Source organism: Taudactylus pleione, unplaced genomic scaffold (assembly GCF_031769625.1).
Source record: "Taudactylus pleione unplaced genomic scaffold, aTauple2 ptg000201l, whole genome shotgun sequence".
Classification (NCBI taxonomy): Eukaryota; Metazoa; Chordata; class Amphibia; order Anura; family Myobatrachidae; genus Taudactylus; species Taudactylus pleione.
The window spans coordinates 27,634,108-27,656,817 of NW_028284603.1; positions in this window are offsets into that span (position 1 = coordinate 27,634,108).

The following is a 22,710-nucleotide window of genomic DNA, read 5'->3' on the forward strand; positions in this document are numbered from 1 at the left end:
ATTTACTATGGCTTCCGGCTTTTTCAATACATTTAATTTCTGGCTTTTTCAATACACTTTTCATGGTCTCCGTTTTTATCAATGCATTTAATAAGATTTCCGGCTTTTTCAATACATTTACAATGGTTTCCGGCTTTTTCAATACATTTAATAAGATTTCTGGCTTTTTCAATACACTTTTCATGGTTTCCGGCTTTTTCAATGCATTTAATAAGATTTCTGGCTTTTTCAATACATTTACCATGGTTTCCGGCTTTTTCAATACATTTAATAAGATTTCCGGCTTTTTCAATGCATTTACTATGGTTTCCGGCTGTTTCAATGCATTTACTATGGTTTCCGACTTATTCAATGCATTTAATAAGATTTCTGGCTTTTTCAATACATTTACTATGGTTTCCGGCTTTTTCAATGCATTTACTATGGTTTCTGGCTTATTCAATGCATTTAATAAGATTTCCGGCTTTTTCAATACATTTTTCATGGTTTCCGGCTTTTTCAATACATTTACTATGGTTTCCGGCTTTTTCAATGCATTTACTATGGTTTCCGGCTTTTTCAATGCATTTAATAAGATTTCCGGCTTTTTCAATGCATTTAATAAGATTTCCGACTTTTTCAATATACTTTTCATGGTCTCTGATTTTTCAATGCATTTACTATGGTTTCCGGCTTATTCAATGCATTTAATAAGATTTCCGGCTTTTTCAATACATTTAATAAGATTTCCGGCTTTTTCAATACACTGTTCATGGTTTCCGGCTTTTTCAATACATTTAATAAGATTTCCGGCTTTTTCAATACATTTACTATGGTTTCCGGCTGTTTCAATACACTTTTCATGGTTTCCGGCTTTTTCAATGCATTTACTATGGTTTCCGGCTTTTTCAATACATTTAATAAGATTTACGGCTTTTTCAATGCATTTAATAAGATTTCCGGCTTTTTCAATACATTTACTATGGTTTCTGGCTTTTTCAATACACTTTTCATGGTTTCCGGCTTTTTCAACACATTTAATAAGATTTCTGGCTTTTTCTTTTTTTTTAAACAATTTCTTTTATTGAGACACCGCACATAAACACAATCAAATACATCAAAATAACAGTCACGAAAGATATAGATATACATAGAGTACAGTAGACATAAAGATCATAGTTGTTGTGGACATAATGTAGTAACAGTGTGTCTACCTAAGGAGAAAGATAAACCTAAAAACAAATCAAAAACCATAGATACATACATATAGTTTATGATAGCAGTATTCCACCATGTAAACACTGCATATATCTTAGTTATCAGATCATATTGTATATCAGATATTATTTGAAACTTTCAGCATTTCACAAATACAAACAAAAACAAATATAAACAAACAAAAAAAGAAAAGAAAAGAGCTCTCTCCCAATCCTCCCCCCCCACCCCCCCAAAGGAACCACAGCCACCCGTATCTGATGTAAACACATTATGTCGCGGTAGAGTTGATGTCTATTGGTGGATTATTCCCAATAGTCTGGAGTAAAAACCAAGATGTATCCTTCACACTATGATGTATTTGGCGCCTTATGTCGAGGGATAATGTAGATATATATGATTCCCACATATCAAAAAATTTCTCCACTTTCTTTTCTTTCTCCAAGACTACCTCTACCCAATCCATTCGAAATACATTGTATAATTTTGTCTTAAATAACACAAAAGAGGGGGAGGAAGTCGAAATCCACTCCTGCAATAACGTTTTACGAGCAGCCGCGCTAATTGCCAATAACAGTCTTCTGCTTCCTTTGCTAGCCCTTGTATCTGCAGGTATAATGCCAAAAATAGCCCACTCTGGAGTGAAAGGGACATAATTGAGTAAAGCTGACTCCGCATATTGCTTGATCCGTAACCAAAATCCTCGGACTATAGGGCACGACCAAAAGCTATGATATAAATCCGCATTATCTTCTCCGCACCTATAACAGGAATGAGAAGCCGAACGTCCCATTAGATAACTTCTATGCGGAGACAAATAGGCTCTGTGAAAAATGTTAAGAAACATCTCCACATATATTGTTGATGTTAAAGATTTACAAGAATAATTTAGGGCAGTCAATAACTCTTCAACTGTATACAAGGGAAATTTTTGAACCCACTGCGAAAGTCCCCTACCATTGGACACGTGATCCAGAGATATTTTAAAATATTGATAATAATTAGAAATAGCTTTCTTAAGTATTGGAGGTTTGGAAAGAAGGTCATCTACTGGATTATTCCAATCTTTCGCCACAAACACCTGGATTACTGAGTTGATATAATGCTGTGCCTGCAGGAAGGCCATGGGGAACCCCAACAGAGTATTATACTTTTCTGCAGCTTCGTTAAAGGATAAAACCCGACATGCTTCTTTATCTACCAAACAGCCTATTCTCTGAATGCCACCCACTCGCCATATTGTGAATGGATATGTCGCCTGCCCAGACTGAAAATGCGGATTTCTTATGAGAGGAAGAAATAATGATTTGTGCGAGTTAAGGCCTGCCTCTTGTCTTACTAAATGCCAAACTCGTTTTGTATTCCACAGTAATGGGTTATTTTTAATTGTGGTGGGTAGTTCCTGATCAGGGGAGTGAAGAAATGTAATCAAATCGCCCTGGTCTAAGAACTCTCGCTCAAGTGAAGTATTGGCATAATTCTCTGATCCATTTATCCAATCCGACAAATAACGGAACATAGCTGCTTTATTGTATAATCTAATGTCTGGAAAGCTTATTCCTCCATTCGATTTCTGGCTTTTTCAATACATTTACCATGGTTTTTGGCTTTTTCAATACACTTTTCATGGTTTCCGGCTTTTTCAATGCATTTACTATGGTTTCCGGCTCATTCAATGCATTTAATAAGATTTTCGGCTTTTTCAAGACATTTACTATGGTTTCCGGCTTTTTCAATACACTTTTCATGGTTTCCGGCTTTTTCAACACATTTAATAAGATTTCTGGCTTTTTCAATACATTTACCATGGTTTTCGGCTTTTTCAATACACTTTTCATGGTTTCCGGCTTTTTCAATGCATTTACTATGGTTTCCGGCTCATTCAATGCATTTAATAAGATTTTCGGCTTTTTCAAAACATTTACTATGGTTTCCGGCTTTTTCAATACATTTAATAAGATTTCTGGCTTTTTCAATACACTTTTCATGGTTTCCGGCTTTTTCAATGCATTTACTATGGTTTCCGGCTTTTTCAATGCATTTAATAAGATTTCCAGCTTTTTCAATACATTTACTATGGTTTCCGGCTTTTTCAATACATTTACTATGGTTTCCGGCTTTTTCAATGCATTTACTATGGTTTCAGGCTTTTTCAATACATTTACTATGGTTTCCGGCTTTTTCAATGCATTTAATAAGATTTCCGGCTTTTTCAATGCATTTAATAAGACTTCCGGCTTTTTCAATACATTTAATAAGATTTCCGGCTGTTTCAATACACTTTTCATGGTTTCCGGCTTTTTCAATGCATTTACTATGGTTTCCGGCTTTTTCAATACATTTAATAAGATTTACGGCTTTTTCAATACATTTACCATGGTTTTCGGCTTTTTCAATACACTTTTCATGGTTTCCGGCTTTTTCAATGCATTTACTATGGTTTCCGGCTCATTCAATGCATTTAATAAGATTTTCGGCTTTTTCAAAACATTTACTATGGTTTCCGGCTTTTTCAATACATTTAATAAGATTTCTGGCTTTTTCAATACACTTTTCATGGTTTCCGGCTTTTTCAATGCATTTACTATGGTTTCCGGCTTTTTCAATGCATTTAATAAGATTTCCAGCTTTTTCAATACATTTAATAAGATTTCCGGCTGTTTCAATGCATTTAATAAGATTTCTGGCTTTTTCAATACACTTTTCATGGTTTCCGGCTTTTTCAATGCATTTACTATGGTTTCCGGCTTTTTCAATGCATTTAATAAGATTTCCGGCTTTTTCAATGCATTTAATAAGATTTCCGGCTGTTTCAATGCATTTAATAAGATTTTCGGCTTTTTCAATACATTTACTATGGTTTCCGGCTTTTTCAATACATTTACTATGGTTTCCGGCTTTTTCAATGCATTTACTATGGTTTCCGACTTATTCAATGCATTTAATAAGATTTCTGGCTTTTTCAATACATTTACTATGGTTTCCGGCTTTTTCAATGCATTTACTATGGTTTCTGGCTTATTCAATGCATTTAATAAGATATCCGGCTTTCTCAATACATTTACTATGGTTTCCAGCTTTTTCAATACATTTACTATGGTTTCCGGCTTTTTCAATGCATTTACTATGGTTTCCGACTTATTCAATGCATTTAATAAGATTTCCGGCTTTTTCAATACATTTTACATGGTTTCCGGCTTTTTCAATACATTTACTATGGTTTCCGGCTTTTTCAATGCATTTACTATGGTTTCCGGCTTTTTCAATGCATTTAATAAGATTTTCGGCTTTTTCAATACATTTGCTATGATTTCCAGCATTTTCAATACATTTACTATGGTTTCCGGCTTTTTCAATGCATTTACTATGGTTTCCGACTTTTTCAATGCATTTACTATGGTTTCTGGCTTATTCAATGCATTTAATAAGATTTCCGGCTTTTTCAATACATTTACTATGGTTTCCGGCTTTTTCAATACATTTACTATGGTTTCCGGCTTTTTCAATGCATTTACTATGGTTTCAGGCTTTTTCAATACATTTACTATGGTTTCCGGCTTTTTCAATGCATTTAATAAGATTTCCGGCTTTTTCAATGCATTTAATAAGATTTCCGGCTTTTTCAATGCATTTAATAAGATTTCCGACTTTTTCAATATACTTTTCATGGTCTCTGATTTTTCAATGCATTTACTATGGTTTCCGGCTTATTCAATGCATTTAATAAGATTTCCGGCTTTTTCAATACATTTAATAAGATTTCCGGCTTTTTCAATACACTTTTCATGGTTTCCGGCTTTTTCAATACATTTAATAAGATTTCCGGCTTTTTCAATACATTTACTATGGTTTCCGGCTGTTTCAATACACTTTTCATGGTTTCCGGCTTTTTCAATGCATTTACTATGGTTTCCGGCTTTTTCAATACATTTAATAAGATTTACGGCTTTTTCAATGCATTTAATAAGATTTCCGGCTTTTTCAATACATTTACTATGGTTTCTGGCTTTTTCAATACACTTTTCATGGTTTCCGGCTTTTTCAACACATTTAATAAGATTTCTGGCTTTTTCTTTTTTTTTAAACAATTTCTTTTATTGAGACACCGCACATAAACACAATCAAATACATCAAAATAACAGTCACGAAAGATATAGATATACATAGAGTACAGTAGACATAAAGATCATAGTTGTTGTGGACATAATGTAGTAACAGTGTGTCTACCTAAGGAGAAAGATAAACCTAAAAACAAATCAAAAACCATAGATACATACATATAGTTTATGATAGCAGTATTCCACCATGTAAACACTGCATATATCTTAGTTATCAGATCATATTGTATATCAGATATTATTTGAAACTTTCAGCATTTCACAAATACAAACAAAAACAAATATAAAAAAAAAAAAAAAAAGAAAAGAGCTCTCTCCCAATCCTCCCCCCCCACCCCCCCAAAGGAACCACAGCCACCCGTATCTGATGTAAACACATTATGTCGCGGTAGAGTTGATGTCTATTGGTGGATTATTCCCAATAGTCTGGAGTAAAAACCAAGATGTATCCTTCACACTATGATGTATTTGGCGCCTTATGTCGAGGGATAATGTAGATATATATGATTCCCACATATCAAAAAATTTCTCCACTTTCTTTTCTTTCTCCAAGACTACCTCTACCCAATCTATTCGAAATACATTGTATAATTTTGTCTTAAATAACACAAAAGAGGGGGAGGAAGTCGAAATCCACTCCTGCAATAACGTTTTACGAGCAGCCGCGCTAATTGCCAATAACAGTCTTCTGCTTCCTTTGCTAGCCCTTGTATCTGCAGGTATAATGCCAAAAATAGCCCACTCTGGAGTGAAAGGGACATAATTGAGTAAAGCTGACTCCGCATATTGCTTGATCCGTAACCAAAATCCTCGGACTATAGGGCACGACCAAAAGCTATGATATAAATCCGCATTATCTTCTCCGCACCTATAACAGGAATGAGAAGCCGAACGTCCCATTAGATAACTTCTATGCGGAGACAAATAGGCTCTGTGAAAAATGTTAAGAAACATCTCCACATATATTGTTGATGTTAAAGATTAACAAGAATAATTTAGGGCAGTCAATAACTCTTCAACTGTATACAAGGGAAATTTTTGAACCCACTGCGAAAGTCCCCTACCATTGGACACGTGATCCAGAGATATTTTAAAATATTGATAATAATTAGAAATAGCTTTCTTAAGTATTGGAGGTTTGGAAAGAAGGTCATCTACTGGATTATTCCAATCTTTCGCCACAAACACCTGGATTACTGAGTTGATATAATGCTGTGCCTGCAGGAAGGCCATGGGGAACCCCAACAGAGTATTATACTTTTCTGCAGCTTCGTTAAAGGATAAAACCCGACATGCTTCTTTATCTACCAAACAGCCTATTCTCTGAATGCCACCCACTCGCCATATTGTGAATGGATATGTCGCCTGCCCAGACTGAAAATGCGGATTTCTTATGAGAGGAAGAAATAATGATTTGTGCGAGTTAAGGCCTGCCTCTTGTCTTACTAAATGCCAAACTCGTTTTGTATTCCACAGTAATGGGTTATTTTTAATTGTGGTGGGTAGTTCCTGATCAGGGGAGTGAAGAAATGTAATCAAATCACCCTGGTCTAAGAACTCTCGCTCAAGTGAAGTATTGGCATAATTCTCTGATCCATTTATCCAATCCGACAAATAACGGAACATAGCTGCTTTATTGTATAATCTAATGTCTGGAAAGCTTATTCCTCCATTCGATTTCTGGCTTTTTCAATACATTTACCATGGTTTTCGGCTTTTTCAATACACTTTTCATGGTTTCCGGCTTTTTCAATGGATTTACTATGGTTTCCGGCTCATTCAATGCATTTAATAAGATTTTCGGCTTTTTCAAGACATTTACTATGGTTTCCGGCTTTTTCAATACACTTTTCATGGTTTCCGGCTTTTTCAACACATTTAATAAGATTTCTGGCTTTTTCAATACATTTACCATGGTTTTCGGCTTTTTCAATACACTTTTCATGGTTTCCGGCTTTTTCAATGCATTTACTATGGTTTCCGGCTCATTCAATGCATTTAATAAGATTTTCGGCTTTTTCAAAACATTTACTATGGTTTCCGGCTTTTTCAATACATTTAATAAGATTTCTGGCTTTTTCAATACACTTTTCATGGTTTCCGGCTTTTTCAATGCATTTACTATGGTTTCCGGCATTTTCAATGCATTTAATAAGATTTCCAGCTTTTTCAATACATTTACTATGGTTTCCGGCTTTTTCAATACATTTACTATGGTTTCCGGCTTTTTCAATGCATTTACTATGGTTTCAGGCTTTTTCAATACATTTACTATGGTTTCCGGCTTTTTCAATGCATTTAATAAGATTTCCGGCTTTTTCAATGCATTTAATAAGACTTCCGGCTTTTTCAATACATTTAATAAGATTTCCGGCTGTTTCAATACACTTTTCATGGTTTCCGGCTTTTTCAATGCATTTACTATGGTTTCCGGCTTTTTCAATACATTTAATAAGATTTACGGCTTTTTCAATACATTTACCATGGTTTTCGGCTTTTTCAATACACTTTTCATGGTTTCCGGCTTTTTCAATGCATTTACTATGGTTTCCGGCTTTTTCAATGCATTTAATAAGATTTCCAGCTTTTTCAATACATTTAATAAGATTTCCGGCTGTTTCAATGCATTTAATAAGATTTCTGGCTTTTTCAATACACTTTTCATGGTTTCCGGCTTTTTCAATGCATTTACTATGGTTTCCGGCTTTTTCAATGCATTTAATAAGATTTCCGGCTTTTTCAATGCATTTAATAAGATTTCCGGCTGTTTCAATGCATTTAATAAGATTTTCGGCTTTTTCAATACATTTACTATGGTTTCCGGCTTTTTCAATACATTTACTATGGTTTCCGGCTTTTTCAATGCATTTACTATGGTTTCCGACTTATTCAATGCATTTAATAAGATTTCTGGCTTTTTCAATACATTTACTATGGTTTCCGGCTTTTTCAATGCATTTACTATGGTTTCTGGCTTATTCAATGCATTTAATAAGATATCCGGCTTTCTCAATACATTTACTATGGTTTCCAGCTTTTTCAATACATTTACTATGGTTTCCGGCTTTTTCAATGCATTTACTATGGTTTCCGACTTATTCAATGCATTTAATAAGATTTCCGGCTTTTTCAATACATTTTTCATGGTTTCCGGCTTTTTCAATACATTTACTATGGTTTCCGGCTTTTTCAATGCATTTACTATGGTTTCCGGCTTTTTCAATGCATTTAATAAGATTTCCGGCTTTTTCAATGCATTTAATAAGATTTCCGACTTTTTCAATATACTTTTCATGGTCTCTGATTTTTCAATGCATTTACTATGGTTTCCGGCTTATTCAATGCATTTAATAAGATTTCCGGCTTTTTCAATACATTTAATAAGATTTCCGGCTTTTTCAATACACTTTTCATGGTTTCCGGCTTTTTCAATACATTTAATAAGATTTCCGGCTTTTTCAATACATTTACTATGGTTTCCGGCTGTTTCAATACACTTTTCATGGTTTCCGGCTTTTTCAATGCATTTACTATGGTTTCCGGCTTTTTCAATACATTTAATAAGATTTACGGCTTTTTCAATGCATTTAATAAGATTTCCGGCTTTTTCAATACATTTACTATGGTTTCTGGCTTTTTCAATACACTTTTCATGGTTTCCGGCTTTTTCAACACATTTAATAAGATTTCTGGCTTTTTCTTTTTTTTTAAACAATTTCTTTTATTGAGACACCGCACATAAACACAATCAAATACATCAAAATAACAGTCACGAAAGATATAGATATACATAGAGTACAGTAGACATAAAGATCATAGTTGTTGTGGACATAATGTAGTAACAGTGTGTCTACCTAAGGAGAAAGATAAACCTAAAAACAAATCAAAAACCATAGATACATACATATAGTTTATGATAGCAGTATTCCACCATGTAAACACTGCATATATCTTAGTTATCAGATCATATTGTATATCAGATATTATTTGAAACTTTCAGCATTTCACAAATACAAACAAAAACAAATATAAACAAACAAAAAAAAAAAAGAAAAGAGCTCTCTCCCAATCCTCCCCCCCCACCCCCCCAAAGGAACCACAGCCACCCGTATCTGATGTAAACACATTATGTCGCGGTAGAGTTGATGTCTATTGGTGGATTATTCCCAATAGTCTGGAGTAAAAACCAAGATGTATCCTTCACACTATGATGTATTTGGCGCCTTATGTCGAGGGATAATGTAGATATATATTATTCCCACATATCAAAAAATGTCTCCACTTTCTTTTCTTTCTCCAAGACTACCTCTACCCAATCCATTCGAAATACATTGTATAATTTTGTCTTAAATAACACAAAAGAGGGGGAGGAAGTCGAAATCCACTCCTGCAATAACGTTTTACGAGCAGCCGCGCTAATTGCCAATAACATTCTTCTGCTTCCTTTGCTAGCCCTTGTATCTGCAGGTATAATGCCAAAAATAGCCCACTCTGGAGTGAAAGGGACATAATTGAGTAAAGCTGACTCCGCATATTGCTTGATCCGTAACCAAAATCCTCGGACTATAGGGCACGACCAAAAGCTATGATATAAATCCGCATTATCTTCTCCGCACCTATAACAGGAATGAGAAGCCGAACGTCCCATTAGATAACTTCTATGCGGAGACAAATAGGCTCTGTGAAAAATGTTAAGAAACATCTCCACATATATTGTTGATGTTAAAGATTTACAAGAATAATTTAGGGCAGTCAATAACTCTTCAACTGTATACAAGGGAAATTTTTGAACCCACTGCGAAAGTCCCCTACCATTGGACACGTGATCCAGAGATATTTTAAAATATTGATAATAATTAGAAATAGCTTTCTTAAGTATTGGAGGTTTGGAAAGAAGGTCATCTACTGGATTATTCCAATCTTTCGCCACAAACACCTGGATTACTGAGTTGATATAATGCTGTGCCTGCAGGAAGGCCATGGGGAACCCCAACAGAGTATTATACTTTTCTGCAGCTTCGTTAAAGGATAAAACCCGACATGCTTCTTTATCTACCAAACAGCCTATTCTCTGAATGCCACCCACTCGCCATATTGTGAATGGATATGTCGCCTGCCCAGACTGAAAATGCGGATTTCTTATGAGAGGAAGAAATAATGATTTGTGCGAGTTAAGGCCTGCCTCTTGTCTTACTAAATGCCAAACTCGTTTTGTATTCCACAGTAATGGGTTATTTTTAATTGTGGTGGGTAGTTCCTGATCAGGGGAGTGAAGAAATGTAATCAAATCGCCCTGGTCTAAGAACTCTCGCTCAAGTGAAGTATTGGCATAATTCTCTGATCCATTTATCCAATCCGACAAATAACGGAACATAGCTGCTTTATTGTATAATCTAATGTCTGGAAAGCTTATTCCTCCATTCGATTTCTGGCTTTTTCAATACATTTACCATGGTTTTCGGCTTTTTCAACACTTTTCATGGTTTCCGGCTTTTTCAATGCATTTACTATGGTTTCCGGCTCATTCAATGCATTTAATAAGATTTTCGGCTTTTTCAAGACATTTACTATGGTTTCCGGCTTTTTCAATACACTTTTCATGGTTTCCGGCTTTTTCAACACATTTAATAAGATTTCTGGCTTTTTCAATACATTTACCATGGTTTTCGGCTTTTTCAATACACTTTTCATGGTTTCCGGCTTTTTCAATGCATTTACTATGGTTTCCGGCTCATTCAATGCATTTAATAAGATTTTCGGCTTTTTCAAAACATTTACTATGGTTTCCGGCTTTTTCAATACATTTAATAAGATTTCTGGCTTTTTCAATACACTTTTCATGGTTTCCGGCTTTTTCAATGCATTTACTATGGTTTCCGGCTTTTTCAATGCATTTAATAAGATTTCCAGCTTTTTCAATACATTTACTATGGTTTCCGGCTTTTTCAATACATTTACTATGGTTTCCGGCTTTTTCAATGCATTTACTATGGTTTCAGGCTTTTTCAATACATTTACTATGGTTTCCGGCTTTTTCAATGCATTTAATAAGATTTCCGGCTTTTTCAATGCATTTAATAAGACTTCCGGCTTTTTCAATACATTTAATAAGATTTCCGGCTGTTTCAATACACTTTTCATGGTTTCCGGCTTTTTCAATGCATTTACTATGGTTTCCGGCTTTTTCAATACATTTAATAAGATTTACGGCTTTTTCAATACATTTACCATGGTTTTCGGCTTTTTCAATACACTTTTCATGGTTTCCGGCTTTTTCAATGCATTTACTATGGTTTCCGGCTCATTCAATGCATTTAATAAGATTTTCGGCTTTTTCAAAACATTTACTATGGTTTCCGGCTTTTTCAATACATTTAATAAGATTTCTGGCTTTTTCAATACACTTTCATGGTTTCCGGCTTTTTCAATGCATTTACTATGGTTTCCGGCTTTTTCAATGCATTTAATAAGATTTCCAGCTTTTTCAATACATTTAATAAGATTTCCGGCTGTTTCAATGCATTTAATAAGATTTCTGGCTTTTTCAATACACTTTTCATGGTTTCCGGCTTTTTCAATGCATTTACTATGGTTTCCGGCTTTTTCAATGCATTTAATAAGATTTCCGGCTTTTTCAATGCATTTAATAAGATTTCCGGCTGTTTCAATGCATTTAATAAGATTTTCGGCTTTTTCAATACATTTACTATGGTTTCCGGCTTTTTCAATACATTTACTATGGTTTCCGGCTTTTTCAATGCATTTACTATGGTTTCCGACTTATTCAATGCATTTAATAAGATTTCTGGCTTTTTCAATACATTTACTATGGTTTCCGGCTTTTTCAATGCATTTACTATGGTTTCTGGCTTATTCAATGCATTTAATAAGATATCCGGCTTTCTCAATACATTTACTATGGTTTCCAGCTTTTTCAATACATTTACTATGGTTTCCGGCTTTTTCAATGCATTTACTATGGTTTCCGACTTATTCAATGCATTTAATAAGATTTCCGGCTTTTTCAATACATTTTTCATGGTTTCCGGCTTTTTCAATACATTTACTATGGTTTCCGGCTTTTTCAATGCATTTACTATGGTTTCCGGCTTTTTCAATGCATTTAATTAGATTTCCGGCTTTTTCAATGCATTTAATAAGATTTCCGACTTTTTCAATATACTTTTCATGGTCTCTGATTTTTCAATGCATTTACTATGGTTTCCGGCTTATTCAATGCATTTAATAAGATTTCCGGCTTTTTCAATACATTTAATAAGATTTCCGGCTTTTTCAATACACTTTTCATGGTTTCCGGCTTTTTCAATACATTTAATAAGATTTCCGGCTTTTTCAATACATTTACTATGGTTTCCGGCTGTTTCAATACACTTTTCATGGTTTCCGGCTTTTTCAATGCATTTACTATGGTTTCCGGCTTTTTCAATATATTTAATAAGATTTACGGCTTTTTCAATGCATTTAATAAGATTTCCGGCTTTTTCAATACATTTACTATGGTTTCTGGCTTTTTCAATACACTTTTCATGGTTTCCGGCTTTTTCAACACATTTAATAAGATTTCTGGCTTTTTCTTTTTTTTTAAACAATTTCTTTTATTGAGACACCGCACATAAAAACAATCAAATACATCAAAATAACAGTCACGAAAGATATAGATATACATAGAGTACAGTAGACATAAAGATCATAGTTGTTGTGGACATAATGTAGTAACAGTGTGTCTACCTAAGGAGAAAGATAAACCTAAAAACAAATCAAAAACCATAGATACATACATATAGTTTATGATAGCAGTATTCCACCATGTAAACACTGCATATATCTTAGTTATCAGATCATATTGTATATCAGATATTATTTGAAACTTTCAGCATTTCACAAATACAAACAAAAACAAATATAAACAAACAAAAAAAAAAAAAAGAAAAGAGCTCTCTCCCAATCCTCCCCCCCCACCCCCCCAAAGGAACCACAGCCACCCGTATCTGATGTAAACACATTATGTCGCGGTAGAGTTGATGTCTATTGGTGGATTATTCCCAATAGTCTGGAGTAAAAACCAAGATGTATCCTTCACACTATGATGTATTTGGCGCCTTATGTCGAGGGATAATGTAGATATATATGATTCCCACATATCAAAAAATTTCTCCACTTTCTTTTCTTTCTCCAAGACTACCTCTACCCAATCTATTCGAAATACATTGTATAATTTTGTCTTAAATAACACAAAAGAGGGGGAGGAAGTCGAAATCCACTCCTGCAATAACGTTTTACGAGCAGCCGCGCTAATTGCCAATAACAGTCTTCTGCTTCCTTTGCTAGCCCTTGTATCTGCAGGTATAATGCCAAAAATAGCCCACTCTGGAGTGAAAGGGACATAATTGAGTAAAGCTGACTCCGCATATTGCTTGATCCGTAACCAAAATCCTCGGACTATAGGGCACGACCAAAAGCTATGATATAAATCCGCATTATCTTCTCCGCACCTATAACAGGAATGAGAAGCCGAACGTCCCATTAGATAACTTCTATGCGGAGACAAATAGGCTCTGTGAAAAATGTTAAGAAACATCTCCACATATATTGTTGATGTTAAAGATTTACAAGAATAATTTAGGGCAGTCAATAACTCTTCAACTGTATACAAGGGAAATTTTTGAACCCACTGCGAAAGTCCCCTACCATTGGACACGTGATCCAGAGATATTTTAAAATATTGATAATAATTAGAAATAGCTTTCTTAAGTATTGGAGGTTTGGAAAGAAGGTCATCTACTGGATTATTCCAATCTTTCGCCACAAACACCTGGATTACTGAGTTGATATAATGCTGTGCCTGCAGGAAGGCCATGGGGAACCCCAACAGAGTATTATACTTTTCTGCAGCTTCGTTAAAGGATAAAACCCGACATGCTTCTTTATCTACCAAACAGCCTATTCTCTGAATGCCACCCACTCGCCATATTGTGAATGGATATGTCGCCTGCCCAGACTGAAAATGCGGATTTCTTATGAGAGGAAGAAATAATGATTTGTGCGAGTTAAGGCCTGCCTCTTGTCTTACTAAATGCCAAACTCGTTTTGTATTCCACAGTAATGGGTTATATTTAATTGTGGTGGGTAGTTCCTGATCAGGGGAGTGAAGAAATGTAATCAAATCGCCCTGGTCTAAGAACTCTCGCTCAAGTGAAGTATTGGCATAATTCTCTGATCCATTTATCCAATCCGACAAATAACGGAACATAGCTGCTTTATTGTATAATCTAATGTCTGGAAAGCTTATTCCTCCATTCGATTTCTGGCTTTTTCAATACATTTACCATGGTTTTCGGCTTTTTCAATACACTTTTCATGGTTTCCGGCTTTTTCAATGCATTTACTATGGTTTCCGGCTCATTCAATGCATTTAATAAGATTTTCGGCTTTTTCAAGACATTTACTATGGTTTCCGGCTTTTTCAATACACTTTTCATGGTTTCCGGCTTTTTCAACACATTTAATAAGATTTCTGGCTTTTTCAATACATTTACCATGGTTTTCGGCTTTTTCAATACACTTTTCATGGTTTCCGGCTTTTTCAATGCATTTACTATGGTTTCCGGCTCATTCAATGCATTTAATAAGATTTTCGGCTTTTTCAAAACATTTACTATGGTTTCCGGCTTTTTCAATACATTTAATAAGATTTCTGGCTTTTTCAATACACTTTTCATGGTTTCCGGCTTTTTCAATGCATTTACTATGGTTTCCGGCATTTTCAATGCATTTAATAAGATTTCCAGCTTTTTCAATACATTTACTATGGTTTCCGGCTTTTTCAATACATTTACTATGGTTTCTGGCTTTTTCAATGCATTTACTATGGTTTCAGGCTTTTTCAATACATTTACTATGGTTTCCGGCTTTTTCAATGCATTTAATAAGATTTCCGGCTTTTTCAATGCATTTAATAAGACTTCCGGCTTTTTCAATACATTTAATAAGATTTCCGGCTGTTTCAATACACTTTTCATGGTTTCCGGCTTTTTCAATGCATTTACTATGGTTTCCGGCTTTTTCAATACATTTAATAAGATTTACGGCTTTTTCAATACATTTACCATGGTTTTCGGCTTTTTCAATACACTTTTCATGGTTTCCGGCTTTTTCAATGCATTTACTATGGTTTCCGGCTTTTTCAATGCATTTAATAAGATTTCTGGCTTTTTCAATACACTTTTCATGGTTTCCGGCTTTTTCAATGCATTTACTATGGTTTCCGGCTTTTTCAATGCATTTAATAAGATTTCCGGCTTTTTCAATGCATTTAATAAGATTTCCGGCTGTTTCAATGCATTTAATAAGATTTTCGGCTTTTTCAATACATTTACTATGGTTTCCGGCTTTTTCAATACATTTACTATGGTTTCCGGCTTTTTCAATGCATTTACTATGGTTTCCGACTTATTCAATGCATTTAATAAGATTTCTGGCTTTTTCAATACATTTACTATGGTTTCCGGCTTTTTCAATGCATTTACTATGGTTTCTGGCTTATTCAATGCATTTAATAAGATATCCGGCTTTCTCAATACATTTACTATGGTTTCCAGCTTTTTCAATACATTTACTATGGTTTCCGGCTTTTTCAATGCATTTACTATGGTTTCCGACTTATTCAATGCATTTAATAAGATTTCCGGCTTTTTCAATACATTTTTCATGGTTTCCGGCTTTTTCAATACATTTACTATGGTTTCCGGCTTTTTCAATGCATTTACTATGGTTTCCGGCTTTTTCAATGCATTTAATAAGATTTCCGGCTTTTTCAATGCATTTAATAAGATTTCCGACTTTTTCAATATACTTTTCATGGTCTCTGATTTTTCAATGCATTTACTATGGTTTCCGGCTTATTCAATGCATTTAATAAGATTTCCGGCTTTTTCAATACATTTAATAAGATTTCCGGCTTTTTCAATACACTTTTCATGGTTTCCGGCTTTTTCAATACATTTAATAAGATTTCCGGCTTTTTCAATACATTTACTATGGTTTCCGGCTGTTTCAATACACTTTTCATGGTTTCCGGCTTTTTCAATGCATTTACTATGGTTTCCGGCTTTTTCAATACATTTAATAAGATTTACGGCTTTTTCAATGCATTTAATAAGATTTCCGGCTTTTTCAATACATTTACTATGGTTTCTGGCTTTTTCAATACACTTTTCATGGTTTCCGGCTTTTTCAACACATTTAATAAGATTTCTGGCTTTTTCTTTTTTTTTAAACAATTTCTTTTATTGAGACACCGCACATAAACACAATCAAATACATCAAAATAACAGTCACGAAAGATATAGATATACATAGAGTACAGTAGACATAAAGATCATAGTTGTTGTGGACATAATGTAGTAACAGTGTGTCTACCTAAGGAGAAAGATAAACCTAAAAACAAATCAAAAACCATAGATACATACATATAGTTTATGATAGCAGTATTCCACCATGTAAACACTGCATATATCTTAGTTATCAGATCATATTGTATATCAGATATTATTTGAAACTTTCAGCATTTCACAAATACAAACAAAAACAAATATAAACAAACAAAAAAAAAAAAAGAAAAGAGCTCTCTCCCAATCCTCCCCCCCCCACCCCCCCAAAGGAACCACAGCCACCCGTATCTGATGTAAACACATTATGTCGCGGTAGAGTTGATGTCTATTGGTGGATTATTCCCAATAGTCTGGAGTAAAAACCAAGATGTATCCTTCACACTATGATGTATTTGGCGCCTTATGTCGAGGGATAATGTAGATATATATGATTCCCACATATCAAAAAATTTCTCCACTTTCTTTTCTTTCTCCAAGACTACCTCTACCCAATCCATTCGAAATACATTGTATAATTTTGTCTTAAATAACACAAAAGAGGGGGAGGAAGTCGAAATCCACTCCTGCAATAACGTTTTACGAGCAGCCGCGCTAATTGCCAATAACAGTCTTCTGCTTCCTTTGCTAGCCCTTGTATCTGCAGGTATAATGCCAAAAATAGCCCACTCTGGAGTGAAAGGGACATAATTGAGTAAAGCTGACTCCGCATATTGCTTGATCCGTAACCAAAATCCTCGGACTATAGGGCACGACCAAAAGCTATGATATAAATCCGCATTATCTTCTCCGCACCTATAACAGGAATGAGAAGCCGAACGTCCCATTAGATAACTTCTATGCGGAGACAAATAGGCTCTGTGAAAAATGTTAAGAAACATCTCCACATATATTGTTGATGTTAAAGATTTACAAGAATAATTTAGGGCAGTCAATAACTCTTCAACTGTATACAAGGGAAATTTTTGAACCCACTGCGAAAGTCCCCTACCATTGGACACGTGATCCAGAGATATTTTAAAATATTGATAATAATTATAAATAGCTTTCTTAAGTATTGGAGGTTTGGAAAGAAGGTCATCTACTGGATTATTCCAATCTTTCGCCACAAACACCTGGATTACTGAGTTGATATAATGCTGTGCCTGCAGGAAGGCCATGGGGAACCCCAACAGAGTATTATACTTTTCTGCAGCTTCATTAAAGGATAAAACCCGACATGCTTCTTTATCTACCAAACAGCCTATTCTCTGAATGCCACCCACTCGCCATATTGTGAATGGATATGTCGCCTGCCCAGACTGAAAATGCGGATTTCTTATGAGAGGAAGAAATAATGATTTGTGCGAGTTAAGGCCTGCCTCTTGTCTTACTAAATGCCAAACTCGTTTTGTATTCCACAGTAATGGGTTATTTTTAATTGTGGTGGGTAGTTCCTGATCAGGGGAGTGAAGAAATGTAATCAAATCGCCCTGGTCTAAGAACTCTCGCTCAAGTGAAGTATTGGCATAATTCTCTGATCCATTTATCCAATCCGACAAATAACGGAACATAGCTGCTTTATTGTATAATCTAATGTCTGGAAAGCTTATTCCTCCATTCGATTTCTGGCTTTTTCAATACATTTACCATGGTTTTCGGCTTTTTCAATACACTTTTCATGGTTTCTGGCTTTTTCAATGCATTTACTATGGTTTCCGGCTCATTCAATGCATTTAATAAGATTTTCGGCTTTTTCAAGACATTTACTATGGTTTCCGGCTTTTTCAATACACTTTTCATGGTTTCCGGCTTTTTCAACACATTTAATAAGATTTCTGGCTTTTTCAATACATTTACCATGGTTTTCGGCTTTTTCAATACACTTTTCATGGTTTCCGGCTTTTTCAATGCATTTACTATGGTTTCCGGCTCATTCAATGCATTTAATAAGATTTTCGGCTTTTTCAAAACATTTACTATGGTTTCCGGCTTTTTCAATACATTTAATAAGATTTCTGGCTTTTTCAATACACTTTTCATGGTTTCCGGCTTTTTCAATGCATTTACTATGGTTTCCGGCTTTTTCAATGCATTTAATAAGATTTCCAGCTTTTTCAATACATTTACTATGGTTTCCGGCTTTTTCAATACACTTACTATGGTTTCCGGCTTTTTCAATGCATTTACTATGGTTTCAGGCTTTTTCAATACATTTACTATGGTTTCCGGCTTTTTCAATGCATTTAATAAGATTTCCGGCTTTTTCAATGCATTTAATAAGACTTCCGGCTTTTTCAATACATTTAATAAGATTTCCGGCTGTTTCAATACACTTTTCATGGTTTCCGGCTTTTTCAATGCATTTACTATGGTTTCCGGCTTTTTCAATACATTTAATAAGATTTACGGCTTTTTCAATACATTTACCATGGTTTTCGGCTTTTTCAATACACTTTTCATGGTTTCCGGCTTTTTCAATGCATTTACTATGGTTTCCGGCTCATTCAATGCATTTAATAAGATTTTCGGCTTTTTCAAAACATTTACTATGGTTTCCGGCTTTTTCAATACATTTAATAAGATTTCTGGCTTTTTCAATACACTTTTCATGGTTTCCGGCTTTTTCAATGCATTTACTATGGTTTCCGGCTTTTTCAATGCATTTAATAAGATTTCCAGCTTTTTCAATACATTTAATAAGATTTCCGGCTGTTTCAATGCATTTAATAAGATTTCTGGCTTTTTCAATACACTTTTCATGGTTTCCGGCTTTTTCAATGCATTTACTATGGTTTCCGGCTTTTTCAATGCATTTAATAAGATTTCCGGCTTTTTCAATGCATTTAATAAGATTTCCGGCTGTTTCAATGCATTTAATAAGATTTTCGGCTTTTTCAATACATTTACTATGGTTTCCGGCTTTTTCAATACATTTACTATGGTTTCCGGCTTTTTCAATGCATTTACTATGGTTTCCGACTTATTCAATGCATTTAATAAGATTTCTGGCTTTTTCAATACATTTACTATGGTTTCCGGCTTTTTCAATGCATTTACTATGGTTTCTGGCTTATTCAATGCATTTAATAAGATATCCGGCTTTCTCAATACATTTACTATGGTTTCCAGCTTTTTCAATACATTTACTATGGTTTCCGGCTTTTTCAATGCATTTACTATGGTTTCCGACTTATTCAATGCATTTAATAAGATTTCCGGCTTTTTCAATACATTTTTCATGGTTTCCGGCTTTTTCAATACATTTACTATGGTTTCCGGCTTTTTCAATGCATTTACTATGGTTTCCGGCTTTTTCAATGCATTTAATAAGATTTCCGGCTTTTTCAATGCATTTAATAAGATTTCCGACTTTTTCAATATACTTTTCATGGTCTCTGATTTTTCAATGCATTTACTATGGTTTCCGGCTTATTCAATGCATTTAATAAGATTTCCGGCTTTTTCAATACATTTAATAAGATTTCCGGCTTTTTCAATACACTTTTCATGGTTTCCGGCTTTTTCAATACATTTAATAAGATTTCCGGCTTTTTCAATACATTTACTATGGTTTCCGGCTGTTTCAATACACTTTTCATGGTTTCTGGCTTTTTCAATGCATTTACTATGGTTTCCGGCTTTTTCAATACATTTAATAAGATTTACGGCTTTTTCAATGCATTTAATAAGATTTCTGGCTTTTTCAATACATTTACTATGGTTTCTGGCTTTTTCAATACACTTTTCATGGTTTCCGGCTTTTTCAACACATTTAATAAGATTTCTGGCTTTTTCTTTTTTTTTAAACAATTTCTTTTATTGAGACACCGCACATAAACACAATCAAATACATCAAAATAACAGTCACGAAAGATATAGATATACATAGAGTACAGTAGACATAAAGATCATAGTTGTTGTGGACATAATGTAGTAACAGTGTGTCTACCTAAGGAGAAAGATAAACCTAAAAACAAATCAAAAACCATAGATACATACATATAGTTTATGATAGCAGTATTCCACCATGTAAACACTGCATATATCTTAGTTATCAGATCATATTGTATATCAGATATTATTTGAAACTTTCAGCATTTCACAAATACAAACAAAAACAAATATAAACAAACAAAAAAAAAAAAGAAAAGAGCTCTCTCCCAATCCTCCCCCCCCACCCCCCCAAAGGAACCACAGCCACCCGTATCTGATGTAAACACATTATGTCGCGGTAGAGTTGATGTCTATTGGTGGATTATTCCCAATAGTCTGGAGTAAAAACCAAGATGTATCCTTCACACTATGATGTATTTGGCGCCTTATGTCGAGGGATAATGTAGATATATATGATTCCCACATATCAAAAAATTTCTCCACTTTCTTTTCTTTCTCCAAGACTACCTCTACCCAATCCATTCGAAATACATTGTATAATTTTGTCTTAAATAACACAAAAGAGGGGGAGGAAGTCGAAATCCACTCCTGCAATAACGTTTTACGAGCAGCCGCGCTAATTGCCAATAACAGTCTTCTGCTTCCTTTGCTAGCCCTTGTATCTGCAGGTATAATGCCAAAAATAGCCCACTCTGGAGTGAAAGGGACATAATTGAGTAAAGCTGACTCCGCATATTGCTTGATCCGTAACCAAAATCCTCGGACTATAGGGCACGACCAAAAGCTATGATATAAATCCGCATTATCTTCTCCGCACCTATAACAGGAATGAGAAGCCGAACGTCCCATTAGATAACTTCTATGCGGAGACAAATAGGCTCTGTGAAAAATGTTAAGAAACATCTCCACATATATTGTTGATGTTAAAGATTTACAAGAATAATTTAGGGCAGTCAATAACTCTTCAACTGTATACAAGGGAAATTTTTGAACCCACTGCGAAAGTCCCCTACCATTGGACACGTGATCCAGAGATATTTTAAAATATTGATAATAATTAGAAATAGCTTTCTTAAGTATTGGAGGTTTGGAAAGAAGGTCATCTACTGGATTATTCCAATCTTTCGCCACAAACACCTGGATTACTGAGTTGATATAATGCTGTGCCTGCAGGAAGGCCATGGGGAACCCCAACAGAGTATTATACTTTTCTGCAGCTTCGTTAAAGGATAAAACCCGACATGCTTCTTTATCTACCAAACAGCCTATTCTCTGAATGCCACCCACTCGCCATATTGTGAATGGATATGTCGCCTGCCCAGACTGAAAATGCGGATTTCTTATGAGAGGAAGAAATAATGATTTGTGCGAGTTAAGGCCTGCCTCTTGTCTTACTAAATGCCAAACTCGTTTTGTATTCCACAGTAATGGGTTATTTTTAATTGTGGTGGGTAGTTCCTGATCAGGGGAGTGAAGAAATGTAATCAAATCGCCCTGGTCTAAGAACTCTCGCTCAAGTGAAGTATTGGCATAATTCTCTGATCCATTTATCCAATCCGACAAATAACGGAACATAGCTGCTTTATTGTATAATCTAATGTCTGGAAAGCTTATTCCTCCATTCGATTTCTGGCTTTTTCAATACATTTACCATGGTTTTCGGCTTTTTCAATACACTTTTCATGGTTTCCGGCTTTTTCAATGCATTTACTATGGTTTCCGGCTCATTCAATGCATTTAATAAGATTTTCGGCTTTTTCAAGACATTTACTATGGTTTCCGGCTTTTTCAATACACTTTTCATGGTTTCCGGCTTTTTCAACACATTTAATAAGATTTCTGGCTTTTTCAATACATTTACCATGGTTTTCGGCTTTTTCAATACACTTTTCATGGTTTCCGGCTTTTTCAATGCATTTACTATGGTTTCCGGCTCATTCAATGCATTTAATAAGATTTTCGGCTTTTTCAAAACATTTACTATGGTTTCCGGCTTTTTCAATACATTTAATAAGATTTCTGGCTTTTTCAATACACTTTTCATGGTTTCCGGCTTTTTCAATGCATTTACTATGGTTTCCGGCATTTTCAATGCATTTAATAAGATTTCCAGC